We start from the raw sequence: 21,169 nt of genomic DNA, 5'->3' as shown, positions 1-21,169 counted from the left end.
GGAGAGGGGGATGGAGGAGAGGATCAGACTGCTGGAGGAGAGGTTGAGGGGGATGGCATGTGACAGAGAACAACCCACTAGGGAGCTGGCCATCCCCACAGAGACGCCAGCAGAACAGCCCACCTCAGCACCGGACAAAAGTCTCGACACCACAGCAGAACAGTCCACACCAGACCCTGACCATAGAGTCAACATCACAGCAGAACAGACAAAAGAAAAACCCCAAGCCCAGCAGCTCTCACCCCCCCTGAGCACCCCCCCTGTCAGCCACCCTGATAGCCCTCCTGACAACCCCCCCACACCCACTGAGAACAAACACAAGACACAGATTGTTCTCCTTATGGACTCAAATGGGAAATATATAGAAGAAAAACAACTTTTTCCCAAACACAGTGTGTCTAAACTCTGGTGTCCAAACACCCAGTGCGCCCTAGACCTTCTGTCTGAGGACAAACTAGGCTCACCTAGCCACATAATAATACACACAGGCACAAACGACCTGAGAGCACAGCAGGAAAGGGTGGCCACAGCACTGAAGGGAGTGATTGAAAAAGCTTCTTCTACTTTCCCCAATGCACAAGTGGTTATCTCCACCCTGCTACCACGAAAAGACTTCCACCCTGCTACAATACAGCGGGTAAACGCAAGCATTTCCCGTGACTGTGCCTCAAAACCAAATGTTTTCCTGGCCCACCACTCCACCCTGGACTTGAACAGCCTCTATGACCAGGTCCACCTCTATAAGGCAGCAGTGCCCACCTTTGCCCGGACTCTAAAGGACATCGCTCTCAAACGCAGCCCCAACACTTCACACAGGAGCAACAGATCAATAGACACCCCACCAGACCAGCGAGACACCCTCCAAGACCTGCAGGACCCCCCCGTGGACCTACACATAGAGGACCCACGCCAAGAGGACTTACATCCAGACCACAGCACCCCCAGACACATCCACACCCCCACCCCAACCAATCAACACCCCCCCACATCAACCATGCCCACACCCCATTTAGGCCCCCTCAGATCAGACCTATGCCACTCCTGCCCACCCCATGCACCCCACCCCCGCAAAGAGGGCATCAACATGGAAGTCACACATACGCCCAGGTAGTGAGCGGGCAAACAGGCACAACCCCCACTCTTACACTCGCCCAAGCCAACGGCATGTACCAGATGCTCAGCAGGCTCTGCTCACACTTACTGGCCTGAGGCCAAACCACACGGCCAACAACATTGGACACTTTATGGAACAAAAAGCCTTCACTATATCATCCTGGAATATCCAAGGCCTGAGGTCATCTGCCTTTGGCCTAAAGAGCAGGAACCCGGACTTCACCAAAGAAATCGGTAATGCAGACATTGTCATCCTGCAAGAAACATGGTATAGCGGAGACGGACCCACTGGTTGCCCTCTAGGTTACAGAGAGCTGGTAGTCCCATCCACCAAACTACCAGGTGTGAAACAGGGAAGGGACTCAGGGGGAATGCTAATTTGGTATAGAGCAGACCTAACTCACTCCATTAAATTAATCAAAACAGGAACATTTTACATTTGGCTAGAAATTCAAAAGGAAATTATCTTAACAGAGAAAAATGTCCTCCTGTGTGCTACCTATATCCCCCCACTAGAATCCCCATACTTTAATAAAGACAGCTTCTCCATCCTGGAGGGGGAAATCAATCATTTCCAGACCCAGGGACATGTATTAGTCTGTGGCGACCTAAATGCCAGAACTGGACAAGAACCTGACACCCTCAGCACACAGGGGGACAAACACCTGCCTGCAGGTGACAGCATTCCCTCCCCCATATGCCCCCCTAGGCACAACTATGACAACATAACCAACAAAAACGGGTCACAACTCCTGCAGCTCTGTCGCACGCTGGGTCTGTACATAGTCAATGGTAGGCTTCGAGGGGACTCCTATGGTAGGTTCACCTATAGCTCATCTCTTGGCAGTAGCACTGTAGACTACTTTATCACTGACCTCAACCCAGAGTCTCTCAGAGCGTTCACAGTCAGCCCACTGACACCCCTATCAGACCACAGCAAAATCACAGTCTACTTGAACAGAGCAATACTCAATCATGAGGCATCAAAGCCAAAGGAACTGAGTAACATTAAGAAATGCTATAGATGGAAGGAATGCAGTTTGGAAACCTACCAAAAAACAATTAGGCAACAGCAAATTCAATCCCTTTTAGACAACTTCCTGGACAAAATGTTCCACTGCAATAGTGAAGGTGTAAACTTGGCAGTAGAAAATCTTAACAGTATATTTGACCTCTCAGCTTCCCTATCAAATCTAAAAATCTCAAATAGAAAACCGAAGAAAATGAACAACAATGACAAATGGTTTGATAAAGAATGCAAAAATCTAAGAAATAAATTGAGAAACCTGTCCAACCAAAAACATAGAGACCCGGAAAACCTGAGTCTACGCCTTCACTATGGTGAATCACTAAAACAATACAGAAATACACTACGGAAAAAGAAGGAACAGCACGTCAGAAATCAGCTCAATGTAATTGAAGACTCCATAGACTCTAACCAATTCTGGGAAAATTGGAAAACACTAAACAAACAACAACATGAAGAATTATCTATCCAAAATGGAGATATATGGGTAAACCACTTCTCCAATCTTTTTGGCTCTATAACAAAGAATAAAGAGCAAAAACATATACATGATCAAATACAAATCCTAGAATCAACTATTAAAGACTACCAGAACCAACTGGATTCTCCAATTACCTTGAATGAGTTACAGGACAAAATAAAAACCCTCCAACCCAAAAAGGCCTGTGGTGTTGATGGTATCCTTAATGAAATGATCAAATATACAGACAACAAATTCCAATTGGCTATACTAAAACTCTTTAACATCGTCCTTAGCTCTGGCATCTTCCCCAATATTTGGAACCAAGGACTGATCACCCCAATCCACAAAAGTGGAGACAAATTTGACCCCAATAACTACCGTGGAATATGCGTCAACAGTAACCTTGGGAAAATACTCTGCATTATCATTAACAGCAGACTCGTACATTTCCTCAATGAAAACAATGTACTGAGCAAATGTCAAATTGGCTTTTTACCAAATTACCGTACAACAGACCATGTATTCACCCTACACACCCTAATTGACAACCAAACAAACCAAAACAAAGGCAAAGTCTTCTCATGCTTTGTTGATTTCAAAAAAGCCTTCGACTCAATTTGGCATGAGGGTCTGCTATACAAATTGATGGAAAGTGGTGTTGGGGGTAAAACATACGACATTATAAAATCCATGTACACAAACAACAAGTGTGCGGTTAAAATTGGCAAAAAACACACACATTTCTTCACACAGGGTCGTGGGGTGAGACAGGGATGCAGCTTAAGCCCCACCCTCTTCAACATATATATCAACGAATTGGCGCGGGCACTAGAACAGTCTGCAGCACCCGGTCTCACCCTACTAGAATCCGAAGTCAAATGTCTACTGTTTGCTGATGATCTGGTGCTTCTGTCACCAACCAAGGAGGGCCTACAGCAGCACCTAGATCTTCTGCACAGATTCTGTCAGACCTGGGCCCTGACAGTAAATCTCAGTAAGACCAAAATAATGGTGTTCCAAAAAAGGTCCAGTCACCAGGACCCCAAATTCCATCTAGACACCGTTGCCCTAGAGCAGACAAAAAACTATACATACCTCGGCCTAAACATCAGCACCACAGGTAACTTCCACAAAGCTGTGAACGATCTGAAAGACAAGGCAAGAAGGGCCTTCTATGCCATCAAAAGGAACATAAATTTCAACATACCAATTAGGATCTGGCTAAAAATACTTGAATCAGTCATAGAGCCCATTGCCCTTTATGGTTGTGAGGTCTGGGGTCCGCTCACCAACCAAGATTTCACAAAATGGGACAAACACCAAATTGAGACTCTGCATGCAGAATTCTGCAAAAATATCCTCCGTGTACAACGTAGAACACCAAATAATGCATGCAGAGCAGAATTAGGCCGATACCCACTAATTATCAAAATCCAGAAAAGAGCCGTTAAATTCTACAACCACCTAAAAGGAAGCGATTCCCAAACCTTCCATAACAAAGCCATCACCTACAGAGAGATGAACCTGGAGAAGAGTCCCCTAAGCAAGCTGGTCCTAGGGCTCTGTTCACAAACACAAACACACCCCACAGAGCCCCAGGACAACAGCACAATTAGACCCAACCAAATCATGAGAAAACAAAAAGATAATTACTTGACACATTGGAAAGAATTAACAAAAAAACAGAGCAAACTAGAATGCTATTTGGCCCTAAACAGAGAGTATACAGTGGCAGAATACCTGACCACTGTGACTGACCCAAACTTAAGGAAAGCTTTGACTATGTACAGACTCAGTGAGCATAGCCTTGCTATTGAGAAAGGCCGCCGTAGGCAGACATGGCTCTCAAGAGAAGACAGGCTATGTGCTCACTGCCCACAAAATGAGGTGGAAACTGAGCTGCACTTCCTAACCTCCTGCCCAATGTATGACCATATTAGAGAGACATATTTCCCTCAGATTACACAGATCCACAAAGAATTTGAAAACAAATCCAATTTTGATAAACTCCCATATCTACTGGGAGAAATTCCACAGTGTGCCATCACAGCAGCAAGATTTGTGACCTGTTGCCACAAGAAAAGGGCAACCAGTGAAGAACAAACACCATTGTAAATACAACCCATATTTATGCTTATTTATTTTAACTTGTGTGCTTTAACCATTTGTACATTGTTACAACACTGTATATATATAATATAACATTTGTAATGTCTTTATTGTTTTGAAACTTCTGTATGTGTAATGTTTACTGTTAATTTGTATTGTTTATTTCACTTTTGTATAATATCTACCTCACTTGCTTTGGCAATGTTAACACATGTTTCCCATGCCAATAAAGCCCCTTGAATTGAATTGAATTGAGAGAGAGAGAGAGAAAAGCCTAAACAGTCCACTCTTCTCCTCTCTGTAGTAGTAGTACTGTTGAGGAAGGGTGAGGATGGGGTGAGCGTAGGGAGGACTCTATCTCTCTCTTTCTATCCATCTATCTCCACTCTCTCTCACTCTCACTGTCTCCCATCCATATCCCCTTCTCTCTATTTCTCTCCCCCCCTCTCTCCCTCCCTCGTATGGGTGGTAGAGTTGCTGCACCAGCAGTAGTAGGACTGGCAGACTGCTGGCTGGCTGACTCCTGGCTGGCTGGCTGACTGGCTGGCTGACTGGCTGGCTGGCTGACTGGCTGGCTGGCTGGCTGGCTGACTGGCTGGCTGACTCCTTGCTGACTGGCTGGCTGGCTGGCTGGCTGACTCCTTGCTGACTGGCTGGCTGACTCCTTGCTGACTGGCTGACTGGCTGACTGGCTGGCTGACTCCTTGCTGACTGCTTGCTGACTGGCTGGCTGACTGGCTGGCTGGCTGACTGCTTGCTGACTGGCTGACAGCTTGCTGACTGGCTGGCTGGCTGGCTGACTGCTTGCTGACTGGCTGACTGGCTGGCAAGAGTAGAAGAAGCTGAGTGTGTTTGGGTGGAGGTTTCTACACAGCAACAGTCTCTCCTCTCAGGCTCTCTGCTCCATATCAAAGATAATCATCTGAAAAGAGAAAAAAATAACATCTGTTTGAAGTCCTCAAGTAAGCCGAGAGCGAGCGAGCGCTCAGAAACCAGCCAGCGCTGCAGAGAGAGAGACACGGCTGACTCCTCAGAACAGGGTGTGGTGTGCAGACAGGGAGGGAGGAGCGGGACGCTGTCTGCATTAAAAACATCATCACCATTATCATCTATAATGAGGTGTTAATCATTTATGTTCAGAGACCAGACAAAGAAACCAAAGGGAATATGTTCTTTGGGTAGAAGGAGGGTTATCGGTTACGTAATGTTGCCACAAGGGCAGGAGTTGATGGTTTTATAACTACGGTTTATATAAGGTTAGGGGGTTGACTTTTGAAAGGTTGTTGTAAGGTTGATACAAGGTTGGGAGTTGATGGTTTTATAAGTTTGATATAAGGTTGGGAGTTGATGGTTTTATAAGGACGATACAAGGTTGGGAGTTGATGGTTTCATAAGGTTGATATAAGGTTGGTAGTTGATAGTTTTGAGAGGTTGCTGTAAGGTTAGGGCTGGCACAATTACCATGTGACCAACGGTTAAGGACGAAAATAAAATAATCATTTTTACGAACCGGATGGCGGGACATTTGTGCGGATGAGTCCATTTCCACGGTACCATGGACTCTTTACAACCTGATGAAAATTGGTGTGGTAGCTAGGGAGTTTCCAGCTGCTTGGACCGGTGGTTCCCAGTTGCTTTAGGCCAGTGGTTCCCAGTTGCTTTAGGCCAGTGGTTCCCAGTTACTTTAGGCCAGTGGTTCCCAGTTGCTTTAGGCCAGTGGTTCCCAGTTGCTTTAGGCCAGTGGTTTCCAGTTGCTTTAGGCCAGTGGTTTCCAGTTGCTTTAGGCCAGTGGTTTCCAGCTGCTTTAGGCCAGTGGTTACCAGCTGCTTTAGGCCAGTGATTCCCAGTTGCTTTAGGCCAGTGGTTCCCAGTTGCTTTAGGCCAGTGGTTCCCAGTTGCTTTAGGCCAGTGGTTTCCAGCTGCTTTAGGCCAGTGGTCTCCAGTTGCTTTAGGCCAGTGGTTTCCAGCTGCTTTAGGCCAGTGGTTCCCAGTTGCTTTAGGCCAGTGGTTTCCAGCTGCTTTAGGCCAGTGGTTTCCAGTTGCTTTAGGCCAGTGGTTCCCAGTTGCTTTAGGCCAGTGGTTCCAGTTGCTTTAGGCCAGTGGTTTCCAGTTGCTTTAGGCCAGTGGTTCCCAGTTACGTTAGGCCAGTGGTTCCCAGTTGCTTTAGGCCAGTGGTTCCCAGTTGCTTTAGGCCAGTGGTTTCCAGTTGCTTTAGGCCAGTGGTTTCCAGCTGCTTTAGGTCAGTGGTTACCAGCTGCTTTAGGCCAGTGATTCCCAGTTGCTTTAGGCCAGTGGTTCCCAGTTGCTTTAGGCCAGTGGTTCCCAGTTGCTTTAGGCCAGTGGTTTCCAGCTGCTTTAGGCCAGTGGTCTCCAGTTGCTTTAGGCCAGTGGTTTCCAGCTGCTTTAGGCCAGTGGTTCCCAGTTGCTTTAGGCCAGTAGTTTCCAGCTGCTTTAGGCCAGTGGTTTCCAGTTGCTTTAGGCCAGTGGTTCCCAGTTGCTTTAGGCCAGTGGTTCCAGTAGCTTTAGGCCAGTGGTTTCCAGTTGCTTTAGGCCAGTGGTTTCCAGTTGCTTTAGGCCAGTGGTTCCCAGTTGCTTTAGGCCAGTGGTTCCCAGTTGCTTTAGGCCAGTGGTTTCCAGCTGCTTTAGGCCAGTGGTTACCAGCTGCTTTAGGCCAGTGGTTTCCAGCTGCTTTAGGCCAGTGGTTACCAGTTGCTTTAGGCCAGTGGTTCCCAGTTGCTTTAGGCCAGTGGTTTCCAGCTGCTTTAGGCCAGTGGTCTCCAGTTGCTTTAGGCCAGTGGTTCCCAGTTGCTTTAGGCCAGTGGTCTCCAGTTGCTTTAGGCCAGTGGTTTCCAGCTGCTTTAGGCCAGTGGTTTCCAGCTGCTTTAGGCCAGTGATTCCCAGTTGCTTTAGGCCAGTGGTTTCCAGTTGCTTTAGGCCAGTGGTTTCCAGCTGCTTTATGCCAGTGGTTCCCAGTTGCTTTAGGCCAGTGGTTTCCAGCTGCTTTAGGCCAGTGGTTCCCAGTTGCTTTAGGCCAGTGGTTTGCAGATGCTTTAGGCCAGTGGTGTCCAGCTGCTTTAGGTCAGTGGTTCCCAGTTGCTTTAGGCCAGTGGTCTCCAGTTGCTTTAGGCCAGTGGTTCCCAGTTGCTTTAGGCCAGTGGTCTCCAGTTGCTTTAGGCCAGTGGTTTCCAGCTGCTTTAGGCCAGTGGTTCCCAGTTGCTTTAGGCCAGTGGTTCCCAGCTGCTTTAGGCCAGTGGTTTCCAGCTGCTTTAGGCCAGTGGTTTCCAGTTGCTTTAGGCCAGTGGTTTCCAGCTGCTTTAGGCCAGTGGTTACCAGTTGCTTTAGGCCAGTGGTTACCAGCTGCTTTAGGCCAGTGGTTTCCAGTTGCTTTAGGCCAGTGGTTCCCAGCTGCTTTAGGCCAGTGGTTTCCAGCTGCTTTAGGCCAGTGGTTACCAGCTGCTTTAGGCCAGTGGTTTCCAGTTGCTTTAGGCCAGTGGTTCCCAGTTGCTTTAGGCCAGTGGTCTCCAGTTGCTTTAGGCCAGTGGTTTCCAGCTGCTTTAGGCCAGTGGTTTCCAGCTGCTTTAGGTCAGTGGTTCCCAGTTGCTTCAGGCCAGTGGTTACCAGTTGCTTTAGGCCAGTGGTTTCCAGCTGCTTAAACCAGTGGTTCCCAGTTGCTTTAGGCCAGTGGTTCCCAGTTGCTTTAGGCCAGTGGTTTCCAGCTGCTTTAGGCCAGTGGTTCCCAGTTGCTTTAGGCCAGTGGTTCCCAGTTGCTTTAGGCCAGTGGTTTCCAGCTGCTTTAGGCCAGTGATTCCCAGTTGCTTTAGGCCAGTGGTTTCCAGTTGCTTTAGGCCAGTGGTTTCCAGCTGCTTTATGCCAGTGGTTCCCAGTTGCTTTAGGCCAGTGGTTTCCAGCTGCTTTAGGCCAGTGGTTCCCAGTTGCTTTAGGCCAGTGGTTTGCAGATGCTTTAGGCCAGTGGTTTCCAGCTGCTTTAGGTCAGTGGTTCCCAGTTGCTTTAGGCCAGTGGTTTCCAGCTGCTTTAGGCCAGTGGTTTCCAGCTGCTTTAGGCCAGTGGTTTCCAGCTGCTTTAGGCCAGTGGTTACCAGCTGCTTTAGGCCAGTGGTTCCCAGTTGCTTTAGGCCAGTGTTTTTCAGATGCTTTAGGCCAGTGGTTCCCAGTTGCTTTAGGCCAGTGGTTTCCAGCTGCTTTAGGCCAGTGGTTTCCAGTTGCTTTAGGCCAGTGGTTTCCAGTTGCTTTAGGCCAGTGGTCTCCAGTTGCTTTAGGCCAGTGGTTCCCAGTTGCTTTAGGCCAGTGGTTTCCAGTTGCTTTAGGCCAGTGGTTCCCAGTTGCTTTAGGCCAGTGGTTCCCAGTTGCTTTAGGCCAGTGGTTCCCAGTTGCTTTAGGCCAGTGGTTCCCAGTTGCTTTAGGCCAGTGGTTCCCAGTTGCTTTAGGCCAGTGGTTTTCAGATGCTTTAGGCCAGTGGTTCCCAGTTGCTTTAGGCCAGTGGTTTCCAGCTGCTTTAGGTCAGTGGTTTCCAGCTGCTTTAGGCCAGTGGTTTCCAGCTGCTTTAGGCCAGTGGTTTCCAGTTGCTTTAGGCCAGTGGTTTCCAGTTGCTTTAGGCCAGTGGTTTTCAGATGCTTTAGGCCAGTGGTTCCCAGTTGCTTTAGGCCAGTGGTTTCCAGTTGCTTTAGGCCAGTGATTACCAGTTGCTTTAGGCCAGTGGTTCCCAGTTGCTTTAGGCCAGTGATTCCCAGTTGCTTTAGGCCAGTGGTTCCCAGTTGCTTTAGGCCAGTGGTTACCAGTTGCTTTAGGCCAGTGGTTTCCAGCTGCTTTAGGTCAGTGGTTCCCAGTTGCTTTAGGCCAGTGGTTCCCAGTTGCTTTAGGCCAGTGGTTCCCAGTTGCTTTAGGCCAGTGGTTCCCAGTTGCTTTAGGTCAGTGGTTTCCAGTTGCTTGGGCCAGTGGTTCCCAGTTGCTTTAGGCCAGTGATTCCCAGTTGCTTTAGGCCAGTGGTTTCCAGCTGCTTTAGGCCAGTGGTTTCCAGTTGCTTTAGGCCAGTGGTTCCCAGTTGCTTTAGGCCAGTGGTTCCCAGTTGCTTTAGGCCAGTGGTTCCCAGTTGCTTTAGGCCAGTGGTTCCCAGTTGCTTTAGGCCAGTGGTTCCCAGTTGCTTTAGGCCAGTGGTTCCCAGCTGCTTTAGGCCAGTGGTTCCCAGTTGCTTTATGCCAGTGGTTCCCAGTTGCTTTAGGCCAGTGGTCTCCAGTTGCTTTAGGCCAGTGGTCTCCAGTTGCTTTAGGCCAGTGGTTTCCAGCTGCTTTAGGCCAGTGGTTTCCAGTTGCTTTAGGCCAGTGGTTCCCAGTTGCTTTAGGCCAGTGGTTCCCAGTTGCTTTAGGCCAGTGGTTCCCAGCTGCTTTAGGCCAGTGGTTTCCAGCTGCTTTAGGCCAGTGGTTTCCAGTTGCTTTAGGCCAGTGGTTTCCAGCTGCTTTAGGCCAGTGGTTTCCAGCTGCTTTAGGCCAGTGGTTTCCAGTTGCTTTAGGCCAGTGGTTTCCAGCTGCTTTAGGCCAGTGGTTACCAGTTGCTTTAGGCCAGTGGTTACCAGCTGCTTTAGGCCAGTGGTTTCCAGTTGCTTTAGGCCAGTGGTTCCCAGCTGCTTTAGGCCAGTGGTTTCCAGCTGCTTTAGGCCAGTGGTTACCAGCTGCTTTAGGCCAGTGGTTTCCAGTTGCTTTAGGCCAGTGGTTCCCAGTTGCTTTAGGCCAGTGGTCTCCAGTTGCTTTAGGCCAGTGGTTTCCAGCTGCTTTAGGCCAGTGGTTCCCAGTTGCTTTAGGCCAGTGGTTTCCAGTTGCTTTAGGCCAGTGGTTCCCAGTTGCTTTAGGCCAGTGGTCTCCAGTTGCTTTAGGCCAGTGGTTTCCAGTTGCTTTAGGCCAGTGGTTCCCAGTTGCTTTAGGCCAGTGGTTTCCAGCTGCTTTAGGTCAGTGGTTCCCAGTTGCTTTAGGCCAGTTGTTCCCAGTTGCTTTAGGCCAGTGGTTTCCAGCTGCTTTAGGCCAGTGGTTCCCAGTTGCTTTAGGCCAGTGGTTTCCAGCTGCTTTAGGTCAGTGGTTCCCAGTTGCTTTAGGCCAGTGGTTACCAGTTGCTTTAGGCCAGTGGTTACCAGTTGCTTTAGGCCAGTGGTTCCCAGTTGCTTTAGGCCAGTGGTTCCCAGTTGCTTTAGGCCAGTGGTTTCCAGCTGCTTTAGGCCAGTGGTTCCCAGTTGCTTTAGGCCAGTGGTTCCCAGTTGATTTAGGCCAGTGGTTTCCAGCTGCTTTAGGCCAGTGATTCCCAGTTGCTTTAGGCCAGTGGTTTCCAGTTGCTTTAGGCCAGTGGTTTCCAGCTGTTTTATGCCAGTGGTTCCCAGTTGCTTTAGGCCAGTGGTTTCCAGCTGCTTTAGGCCAGTGGTTCCCAGTTGCTTTAGGCCAGTGGTTTGCAGATGCTTTAGGCCAGTGGTTTCCAGCTGCTTTAGGTCAGTGGTTCCCAGTTGCTTTAGGCCAGTGGTTTCCAGCTGCTTTATGCCAGTGGTTTCCAGCTGCTTTAGGCCAGTGGTTTCCAGCTGCTTTAGGCCAGTGGTTACCAGCTGCTTTAGGCCAGTGGTTCCCAGTTGCTTTAGGCCAGTGTTTTTAAGATGCTTTAGGCCAGTGGTTCCCAGTTGCTTTAGGCCAGTGGTTTCCAGCTGCTTTAGGCCAGTGGTTTCCAGTTGCTTTAGGCCAGTGGTTTCCAGTTGCTTTAGGCCAGTGGTCTCCAGTTGCTTTAGGCCAGTGGTTCCCAGTTGCTTTAGGCCAGTGGTTTCCAGTTGCTTTAGGCCAGTGGTTCCCAGTTGCTTTAGGCCAGTGGTTCCCAGTTGCTTTAGGCCAGTGGTTTCCAGTTGCTTTAGGCCAGTGGTTCCCAGTTGCTTTAGGCCAGTGGTTCCCAGTTGCTTTAGGCCAGTGGTTCCCAGTTGCTTTAGGCCAGTGGTTTTCAGATGCTTTAGGCCAGTGGTTCCCAGTTGCTTTAGGCCAGTGGTTTCCAGCTGCTTTAGGTCAGTGGTTTCCAGCTGCTTTAGGCCAGTGGTTTCCAGCTGCTTTAGGCCAGTGGTTTCCAGTTGCTTTAGGCCAGTGGTTTCCAGTTGCTTTAGGCCAGTGGTTTTCAGATGCTTTAGGCCAGTGGTTCCCAGTTGCTTTAGGCCAGTGGTTTCCAGTTGCTTTAGGCCAGTGGTTTCCAGCTGCTTTAGGCCAGTGGTTCCCAGTTGCTTTAGGCCAGTGGTTTGCAGATGCTTTAGGCCAGTGGTTTCCAGCTGCTTTAGGTCAGTGGTTCCCAGTTGCTTTAGGCCAGTGGTTTCCAGCTGCTTTAGGCCAGTGGTTTCCAGCTGCTTTAGGCCAGTGGTTTCCAGCTGCTTTAGGCCAGTGGTTTTCAGATGCTTTAGGCCAGTGGTTCCCAGTTGCTTTAGGCCAGTGGTTTCCAGTTGCTTTAGGCCAGTGATTACCAGTTGCTTTAGGCCAGTGGTTCCCAGTTGCTTTAGGCCAGTGATTCCCAGTTGCTTTAGGCCAGTGGTTCCCAGTTGCTTTAGGCCAGTGGTTACCAGTTGCTTTAGGCCAGTGGTTTCCAGCTGCTTTAGGTCAGTGGTTCCCAGTTGCTTTAGGCCAGTGGTTCCCAGTTGCTTTAGGCCAGTGGTTCCCAGTTGCTTTAGGTCAGTGGTTCCCAGCTGCTTTAGGCCAGTGGTTTCCAGCTGCTTTAGGCCAGTGGTTACCAGCTGCTTTAGGCCAGTGATTCCCAGTTGCTTTAGGCCAGTGGTTCCCAGTTGCTTTAGGCCAGTGGTTCCCAGTTGCTTTAGGCCAGTGGTTTCCAGCTGCTTTAGGCCAGTGGTCTCCAGTTGCTTTAGGCCAGTGGTTTCCAGCTGCTTTAGGCCAGTGGTTCCCAGTTGCTTTAGGCCAGTGGTTTCCAGCTGCTTTAGGCCAGTGGTTTCCAGTTGCTTTAGGCCAGTGGTTCCCAGTTGCTTTAGGCCAGTGGTTCCAGTTGCTTTAGGCCAGTGGTTTCCAGTTGCTTTAGGCCAGTGGTTCCCAGTTACTTTAGGCCAGTGGTTCCCAGTTGCTTTAGGCCAGTGGTTCCCAGTTGCTTTAGGCCAGTGGTTTCCAGTTGCTTTAGGCCAGTGGTTTCCAGTTGCTTTAGGCCAGTGGTTTCCAGCTGCTTTAGGTCAGTGGTTACCAGCTGCTTTAGGCCAGTGATTCCCAGTTGCTTTAGGCCAGTGGTTCCCAGTTGCTTTAGGCCAGTGGTTCCCAGTTGCTTTAGGCCAGTGGTTTCCAGCTGCTTTAGGCCAGTGGTCTCCAGTTGCTTTAGGCCAGTGGTTTCCAGCTGCTTTAGGCCAGTGGTTCCCAGTTGCTTTAGGCCAGTAGTTTCCAGCTGCTTTAGGCCAGTGGTTTCCAGTTGCTTTAGGCCAGTGGTTCCCAGTTGCTTTAGGCCAGTGGTTCCAGTAGCTTTAGGCCAGTGGTTTCCAGTTGCTTTAGGCCAGTGGTTTCCAGTTGCTTTAGGCCAGTGGTTCCCAGTTGCTTTAGGCCAGTGGTTCCCAGCTGCTTTAGGCCAGTGGTTACCAGCTGCTTTAGGCCAGTGGTTTCCAGCTGCTTTAGGCCAGTGGTTTCCAGCTGCTTTAGGTCAGTGGTTCCCAGTTGCTTTAGGCCAGTGGTTCCCAGTTGCTTTAGGCCAGTGGTTCCCAGTTGCTTTAGGTCAGTGGTTCCCAGCTGCTTTAGGCCAGTGGTTTCCAGCTGCTTTAGGCCAGTGGTTACCAGCTGCTTTAGGCCAGTGATTCCCAGTTGCTTTAGGCCAGTGGTTCCCAGTTGCTTTAGGCCAGTGGTTCCCAGTTGCTTTAGGCCAGTGGTTTCCAGCTGCTTTAGGCCAGTGGTCTCCAGTTGCTTTAGGCCAGTGGTTTCCAGCTGCTTTAGGCCAGTGGTTCCCAGTTGCTTTAGGCCAGTGGTTTCCAGCTGCTTTAGGCCAGTGGTTTCCAGTTGCTTTAGGCCAGTGGTTCCCAGTTGCTTTAGGCCAGTGGTTCCAGTTGCTTTAGGCCAGTGGTTTCCAGTTGCTTTAGGCCAGTGGTTCCCAGTTACTTTAGGCCAGTGGTTCCCAGTTGCTTTAGGCCAGTGGTTCCCAGTTGCTTTAGGCCAGTGGTTTCCAGTTGCTTTAGGCCAGTGGTTTCCAGTTGCTTTAGGCCAGTGGTTTCCAGCTGCTTTAGGTCAGTGGTTACCAGCTGCTTTAGGCCAGTGATTCCCAGTTGCTTTAGGCCAGTGGTTCCCAGTTGCTTTAGGCCAGTGGTTCCCAGTTGCTTTAGGCCAGTGGTTTCCAGCTGCTTTAGGCCAGTGGTCTCCAGTTGCTTTAGGCCAGTGGTTTCCAGCTGCTTTAGGCCAGTGGTTCCCAGTTGCTTTAGGCCAGTAGTTTCCAGCTGCTTTAGGCCAGTGGTTTCCAGTTGCTTTAGGCCAGTGGTTCCCAGTTGCTTTAGGCCAGTGGTTCCAGTAGCTTTAGGCCAGTGGTTTCCAGTTGCTTTAGGCCAGTGGTTTCCAGTTGCTTTAGGCCAGTGGTTCCCAGTTGCTTTAGGCCAGTGGTTCCCAGCTGCTTTAGGCCAGTGGTTACCAGCTGCTTTAGGCCAGTGGTTTCCAGCTGCTTTAGGCCAGTGGTTACCAGTTGCTTTAGGCCAGTGGTTCCCAGTTGCTTTAGGCCAGTGGTTTCCAGCTGCTTTAGGCCAGTGGTCTCCAGTTGCTTTAGGCCAGTGGTTCCCAGTTGCTTTAGGCCAGTGGTCTCCAGTTGCTTTAGGCCAGTGGTTTCCAGCTGCTTTAGGGCAGTGGTTCCCAGTTGCTTTAGGCCAGTGGTTCCCAGCTGCTTTAGGCCAGTGGTTTCCAGCTGCTTTAGGCCAGTGGTTTCCAGTTGCTTTAGGCCAGTGGTTTCCAGCTGCTTTAGGCCAGTGGTTACCAGTTGCTTTAGGCCAGTGGTTACCAGCTGCTTTAGGCCAGTGGTTTCCAGTTGCTTTAGGCCAGTGGTTCCCAGCTGCTTTAGGCCAGTGGTTTCCAGCTGCTTTAGGCCAGTGGTTACCAGCTGCTTTAGGCCAGTGGTTTCCAGTTGCTTTAGGCCAGTGGTTCCCAGTTGCTTTAGGCCAGTGGTCTCCAGTTGCTTTAGGCCAGTGGTTTCCAGCTGCTTTAGGCCAGTGGTTTCCAGCTGCTTTAGGTCAGTGGTTCCCAGTTGCTTCAGGCCAGTGGTTACCAGTTGCTTTAGGCCAGTGGTTTCCAGCTGCTTTAGGCCAGTGGTTCCCAGTTGCTTTAGGCCAGTGGTTCCCAGTTGCTTTAGGCCAGTGGTTTCCAGCTGCTTTAGGCCAGTGGTTCCCAGTTGCTTTAGGCCAGTGGTTCCCAGTTGCTTTAGGCCAGTGGTTTCCAGCTGCTTTAGGCCAGTGGTTCCCAGTTGCTTTAGGCCAGTGGTTTCCAGCTGCTTTAGGCCAGTGGTTCCCAGTTGCTTTAGGCCAGTGGTTCCCAGTTGCTTTAGGCCAGTGGTTTCCAGCTGTTTTATGCCAGTGGTTCCCAGTTGCTTTAGGCCAGTGGTTTCCAGCTGCTTTAGGCCAGTGGTTCCCAGTTGCTTTAGGCCAGTGGTTTGCAGATGCTTTAGGCCAGTGGTTTCCAGCTGCTTTAGGTCAGTGGTTCCCAGTTGCTTTAGGCCAGTGGTTTCCAGCTGCTTTAGGCCAGTGGTTTCCAGCTGCTTTAGGCCAGTGGTTTCCAGCTGCTTTAGGCCAGTGGTTACCAGCTGCTTTAGGCCAGTGGTTCCCAGTTGCTTTAGGCCAGTGTTTTTCAGATGCTTTAGGCCAGTGGTTCCCAGTTGCTTTAGGCCAGTGGTTTCCAGCTGCTTTAGGCCAGTGGTTTCCAGTTGCTTTAGGCCAGTGGTTTCCAGTTGCTTTAGGCCAGTGGTCTCCAGTTGCTTTAGGCCAGTGGTTCCCAGTTGCTTTAGGCCAGTGGTTTCCAGTTGCTTTAGGCCAGTGGTTCCCAGTTGCTTTAGGCCAGTGGTTCCCAGTTGCTTTAGGCCAGTGGTTTCCAGTTGCTTTAGGCCAGTGGTTCCCAGTTGCTTTAGGCCAGTGGTTCCCAGTTGCTTTAGGCCAGTGGTTCCCAGTTGCTTTAGGCCAGTGGTTTTCAGATGCTTTAGGCCAGTGGTTCCCAGTTGCTTTAGGCCAGTGGTTTCCAGCTGCTTTAGGTCAGTGGTTTCCAGCTGCTTTAGGCCAGTGGTTTCCAGCTGCTTTAGGCCAGTGGTTTCCAGTTGCTTTAGGCCAGTGGTTTCCAGTTGCTTTAGGCCAGTGGTTTTCAGATGCTTTAGGCCAGTGGTTCCCAGTTGCTTTAGGCCAGTGGTTTCCAGTTGCTTTAGGCCAGTGATTCCCAGTTGCTTTAGGCCAGTGGTTCCCAGTTGCTTTAGGCCAGTGATTCCCAGTTGCTTTAGGCCAGTGGTTCCCAGTTGCTTTAGGCCAGTGGTTCCCAGTTGCTTTAGGCCAGTGGTTTCCAGCTGCTTTAGGTCAGTGGTTCCCAGTTGCTTTAGGCCAGTGGTTCCCAGTTGCTTTAGGCCAGTGGTTCCCAGTTGCTTTAGGCCAGTGGTTCCCAGTTGCTTTAGGCCAGTGGTTTCCAGTTGCTTGGGCCAGTGGTTCCCAGTTGCTTTAGGCCAGTGATTCCCAGTTGCTTTAGGCCAGTGGTTTCCAGCTGCTTTAGGCCAGTGGTTTCCAGTTGCTTTAGGCCAGTGGTTCCCAGTTGCTTTAGGCCAGTGGTTCCCAGTTGCTTTAGGCCAGTGGTTCCCAGTTGCTTTAGGCCAGTGGTTCCCAGTTGCTTTAGGCCAGTGGTTCCCAGCTGCTTTAGGCCAGTGGTTCCCAGTTGCTTTAGGCCAGTGGTTCCCAGTTGCTTTAGGCCAGTGGTTCCCAGCTGCTTTAGGCCAGTGGTTCCCAGTTGCTTTAGGCCAGTGGTTCCCAGTTGCTTTAGGCCAGTGGTCTCCAGTTGCTTTAGGCCAGTGGTCACCAGCTGCTTTAGGCCAGTGGTTTCCAGCTGCTTTAGGCCAATGGTTTCCAGCTGCTTTAGGTCAGTGGTTTCCAGCTGCTTTAGGTCAGTGGTTCCCAGTTGCTTTAGGCCAGTGGTTCCCAGTTGCTTTAGGCCAGTGGTTCCCAGTTGCTTTAGGCCAGTGGTTCCCAGTTGCTTTAGGCCAGTGGTTTCCAGTTGCTTGGGCCAGTGGTTTCCAGTTGCTTGGGCCAGTGATTCCCAGTTGCTTTAGGCCAGTGGTTTCCAGCTGCTTTAGGCCAGTGGTTCCCAGTTGCTTTAGGTCAGTGGTTCCCAGCTGCTTTAGGCCAGTGGTTCCCAGCTGCTTTAGGTCAGTGGTTCCCAGCTGCTTTAGGCCAGTGGTTCCCAGCTGCTTTAGGCCAGTGGTTTCCAGTTGCTTTAGGCCAGTGATTCCCAGTTGCTTTAGGCCAGTGGTTCCCAGTTGCTTTAGGCCAGTGGTTTCCAGTTGCTTTAGGCCAGTGGTTCCCAGTTGCTTTAGGCCAGTGGTTCCCAGTTGCTTTAGGCCAGTGGTTTCCAGTTGCTTGGGCCAGTGGTTCCCAGTTGCTTTAGGCCAGTGATTCCCAGTTGCTTTAGGCCAGTGGTTTCCAGCTGCTTTAGGCCAGTGGTTCCCAGTTGCTTTAGGTCAGTGGTTCCCAGTTGCTTTAGGTCAGTGGTTCCCAGCTGCTTTAGGCCAGTGGTTCCCAGCTGCATTAGGTCAGTGGTTCCCAGCTGCTTTAGGCCAGTGGTTCCCAGCTGCTTTAGGCCAGTGGTTTCCAGTTGCTTTAGGCCAGTGATTCCCAGTTGCTTTAGGCCAGTGGTTCCCAGTTGCTTTAGGCCAGTGATTCCCAGTTGCTTTAGGCCAGTGGTTCCCAGTTGCTTTAGGCCAGTGGTTCCCAGTTGCTTTAGGCCAGTGGTTTCCAGCTGCTTTAGGTCAGTGGTTCCCAGTTGCTTTAGGCCAGTGGTTCCCAGTTGCTTTAGGCCAGTGGTTCCCAGTTGCTTTAGGCCAGTGGTTCCCAGTTGCTTTAGGCCAGTGGTTTCCAGTTGCTTGGGCCAGTGGTTCCCAGTTGCTTTAGGCCAGTGATTCCCAGTTGCTTTAGGCCAGTGGTTTCCAGCTGCTTTAGGCCAGTGGTTTCCAGTTGCTTTAGGCCAGTGGTTCCCAGTTGCTTTAGGCCAGTGGTTCCCAGTTGCTTTAGGCCAGTGGTTCCCAGTTGCTTTAGGCCAGTGGTTCCCAGTTGCTTTAGGCCAGTGGTTCCCAGTTGCTTTAGGCCAGTGGTTCCCAGCTGCTTTAGGCCAGTGGTTCCCAGTTGCTTTAGGCCAGTGATTCCCAGTTGCTTTAGGCCAGTGGTTTCCAGCTGCTTTAGGCCAGTGGTTCCCAGTTGCTTTAGGTCAGTGGTTCCCAGCTGCTTTAGGCCAGTGGTTCCCAGTTGCTTTAGGCCAGTGGTTCCCAGTTGCTTTAGGCCAGTGGTCTCCAGTTGCTTTAGGCCAGTGGTCACCAGCTGCTTTAGGCCAGTGGTTTCCAGCTGCTTTAGGTCAGTGGTTTCCAGCTGCTTTAGGTCAGTGGTTCCCAGTTGCTTTAGGCCAGTGGTTCCCAGTTGCTTTAGGCCAGTGGTTCCCAGTTGCTTTAGGCCAGTGGTTCCCAGTTGCTTTAGGCCAGTGGTTTCCAGTTGCTTGGGCCAGTGGTTCCCAGTTGCTTTAGGCCAGTGATTCCCAGTTGCTTTAGGCCAGTGGTTTCCAGCTGCTTTAGGCCAGTGGTTCCCAGTTGCTTTAGGCCAGTGGTTTCCAGTTGCTTTAGGCCAGTGGTTTCCAGTTGCTTTAGGCCAGTGGTTTCCAGCTGCTTTAGGTCAGTGGTTACCAGCTGCTTTAGGCCAGTGATTCCCAGTTGCTTTAGGCCAGTGATTCCCAGTTGCTTTAGGCCAGTGGTTCCCAGTTGCTTTAGGCCAGTGGTTCCCAGCTGCTTTAGGCCAGTGGTTCCCAGTTGCTTTAGGCCAGTGGTTCCCAGTTGCTTTAGGCCAGTGGTTCCCAGCTGCTTTAGGCCAGTGGTTCCCAGTTGCTTTAGGCCAGTGGTTCCCAGTTGCTTTAGGCCAGTGGTTCCCAGTTGCTTTAGGCCAGTGGTTTCCAGCTGCTGTAGGTCAGTGGTTTCTAGTTGCTTTAGGCCAGTGGTTCCCAATACCAATGTGTACTGGTGGGGTACTAGAGCACTGGAGTAGGGAAACTCTAGCAAGCAACGGCCCCCTCTCTGCAGCAGCAGATGACATAGAAATACAATGAATAGAACGGACTTGGAACCTCTAACCCTGGCAATATAATGGTAATCTCATGGGTACACTCGTAATAGCTGCCTGGTGTTGTAATTGATTAATTTCCTTGGTAATGTACAATGTACATTCAAATGATGTTAACTGATGTGGTTTATGCAATGGAATGTATTTTTTTGTAATGTAAGTTGATTTGAATAAACAAATCACAGCACATATTGATGGGTAAACGTCCTGTATTTACTTCCTGCTTTGCTACTATTGGTACACATCGCAATGGATGCCAGTCTTTTTGTTGTTGTTGATATTTTGCTGTAGGGTTGTTGTGAGGGTACTGTAGGGTTGTTGTAAGGTTTCTGTAAGGTTGCTGTAGTGTTGTGATTGAGGAAGGAGGTTGAGAAAGTCGAGGAAGCTGAGTCCAGGGGTTTTGATAGCGACAGGGTTAGCCTGTCATCCTGTGAGGAAGTGATGTCATCACAACACTGGCCTGATGAATTTATGAGAGAGAGAGAGGAGTTTCTCACCATAACAATAAACTATTCTAGGTCACAAAGCATTGTCATAGTCCACTCTTTATCAGAAGGGAATCAAAGCCATTTTCCTGTAACATAAATACTGTGTTTGCTAGAATAATAAGTCTGAGTCTCTCTTGGTAACCGATGTGATCCTCTGCCACAGTAGATGTACTGTATGAACTGAAACACGATCTAACAGTCAATGTGCCATACTGTAGAGAATCATGTCTGTTACTGTTACACACCCCATACTGTAGAGAATCATGTCTGTTACTGTTACACACCCCATACTGTAGAGAATCATGTCTGTTACTGTTACACACCCCATACTGTAGAGAATCATGTCTGTTACTGTTACACACCCCATACTGTAGAGAATCATGTCTGTTACTGTTACACACCCCATACTGTAGAGAATCATGTCTGTTACTGTTACACACCCCATACTGTAGAGAATCATGTCTGTTACTGATACACACCCCATACTGTAGAGAATCATGTCTGTTACTGTTACACACCCCATACTGTAGAGAATCATGTCTGTTACTGATACACACCCCATACTGTAGAGAATCATGTCTGTTACTGATACACACCCCATACTGTATAGAATCATGTCTGTTACTGATACACACCCCATACTGTAGAGAATCATGTCTGTTACTGTTACACACCCCATACTGTAGAGAATCATGTCTGTTACTGTTACACACCCCATACTGTAGAGAATCATGTCTGTTACTGTTACACACCCCATACTGTAGATAATCATGTCTGTTACTGTTACACACCCCATACTGTAGAGAATCATGTCTGTTACTGATACACACCCCATACTGTAGAGAATCATGTCTGTTACTGTTACACACCCCATACTGTAGAAAATCATGTCTGTTACTGTTACACACCCCATACTGTAGAGACTCATGTCTGTTACTGATACACACCCCATACTGTAGAGAATCATGTCTGTTACTGATACACACCCCATACTGTAGAGAATCATGTCTGTTACTGATACACACCCCATACTGTAGAGAATCATGTCTGTTACTGATACACACCCCATACTGTAGAGAATCATGTCTGTTACTGTTACACACCCCATACTGTAGAGAATCATGTCTGTTACTGATACACACCCCATACTGTAGAGAATCATGTCTGTTACTGATACACACCCCATACTGTAGAGAATCATGTCTGTTACTGTTACACACCCCATACTGTAGAGAATCATGTCTGTTACTGTTACACACCCCATACTGTAGAGAATCATGTCTGTAACTGATACACACCCCATACTGTAGAGAATCATGTCTGTTACTGTTACACACCCCATACTGTAGAGAATCATGTCTGTTACTGTTACACACCCCATACTGTATAGAATCATGTCTGTTACTGATACACACCCCATACTGTAGAGAATCATGTCTGTTACTGTTACACACCCCATACTGTAGAGAATCATGTCTGTTACTGTTACACACCCCATACTGTAGAGAATCATGTCTGTTACTGATACACACCCCATACTGTAGAGACTCATGTCTGTTACTGTTACACACCCCATACTGTAGAGAATCATGTCTGTTACTGATACACACCCCATACTGTAGAGAATCATGTCTGTTACTGATACACACCCCATACTGTAG

Source organism: Salvelinus alpinus, chromosome 17 (genome assembly GCF_045679555.1).
Source record: "Salvelinus alpinus chromosome 17, SLU_Salpinus.1, whole genome shotgun sequence".
Taxonomy (NCBI): Eukaryota; Metazoa; Chordata; class Actinopteri; order Salmoniformes; family Salmonidae; genus Salvelinus; species Salvelinus alpinus.
The sequence above is the reverse complement of the archived record's forward strand: the minus strand, read 5'-3'. Positions refer to the sequence as shown.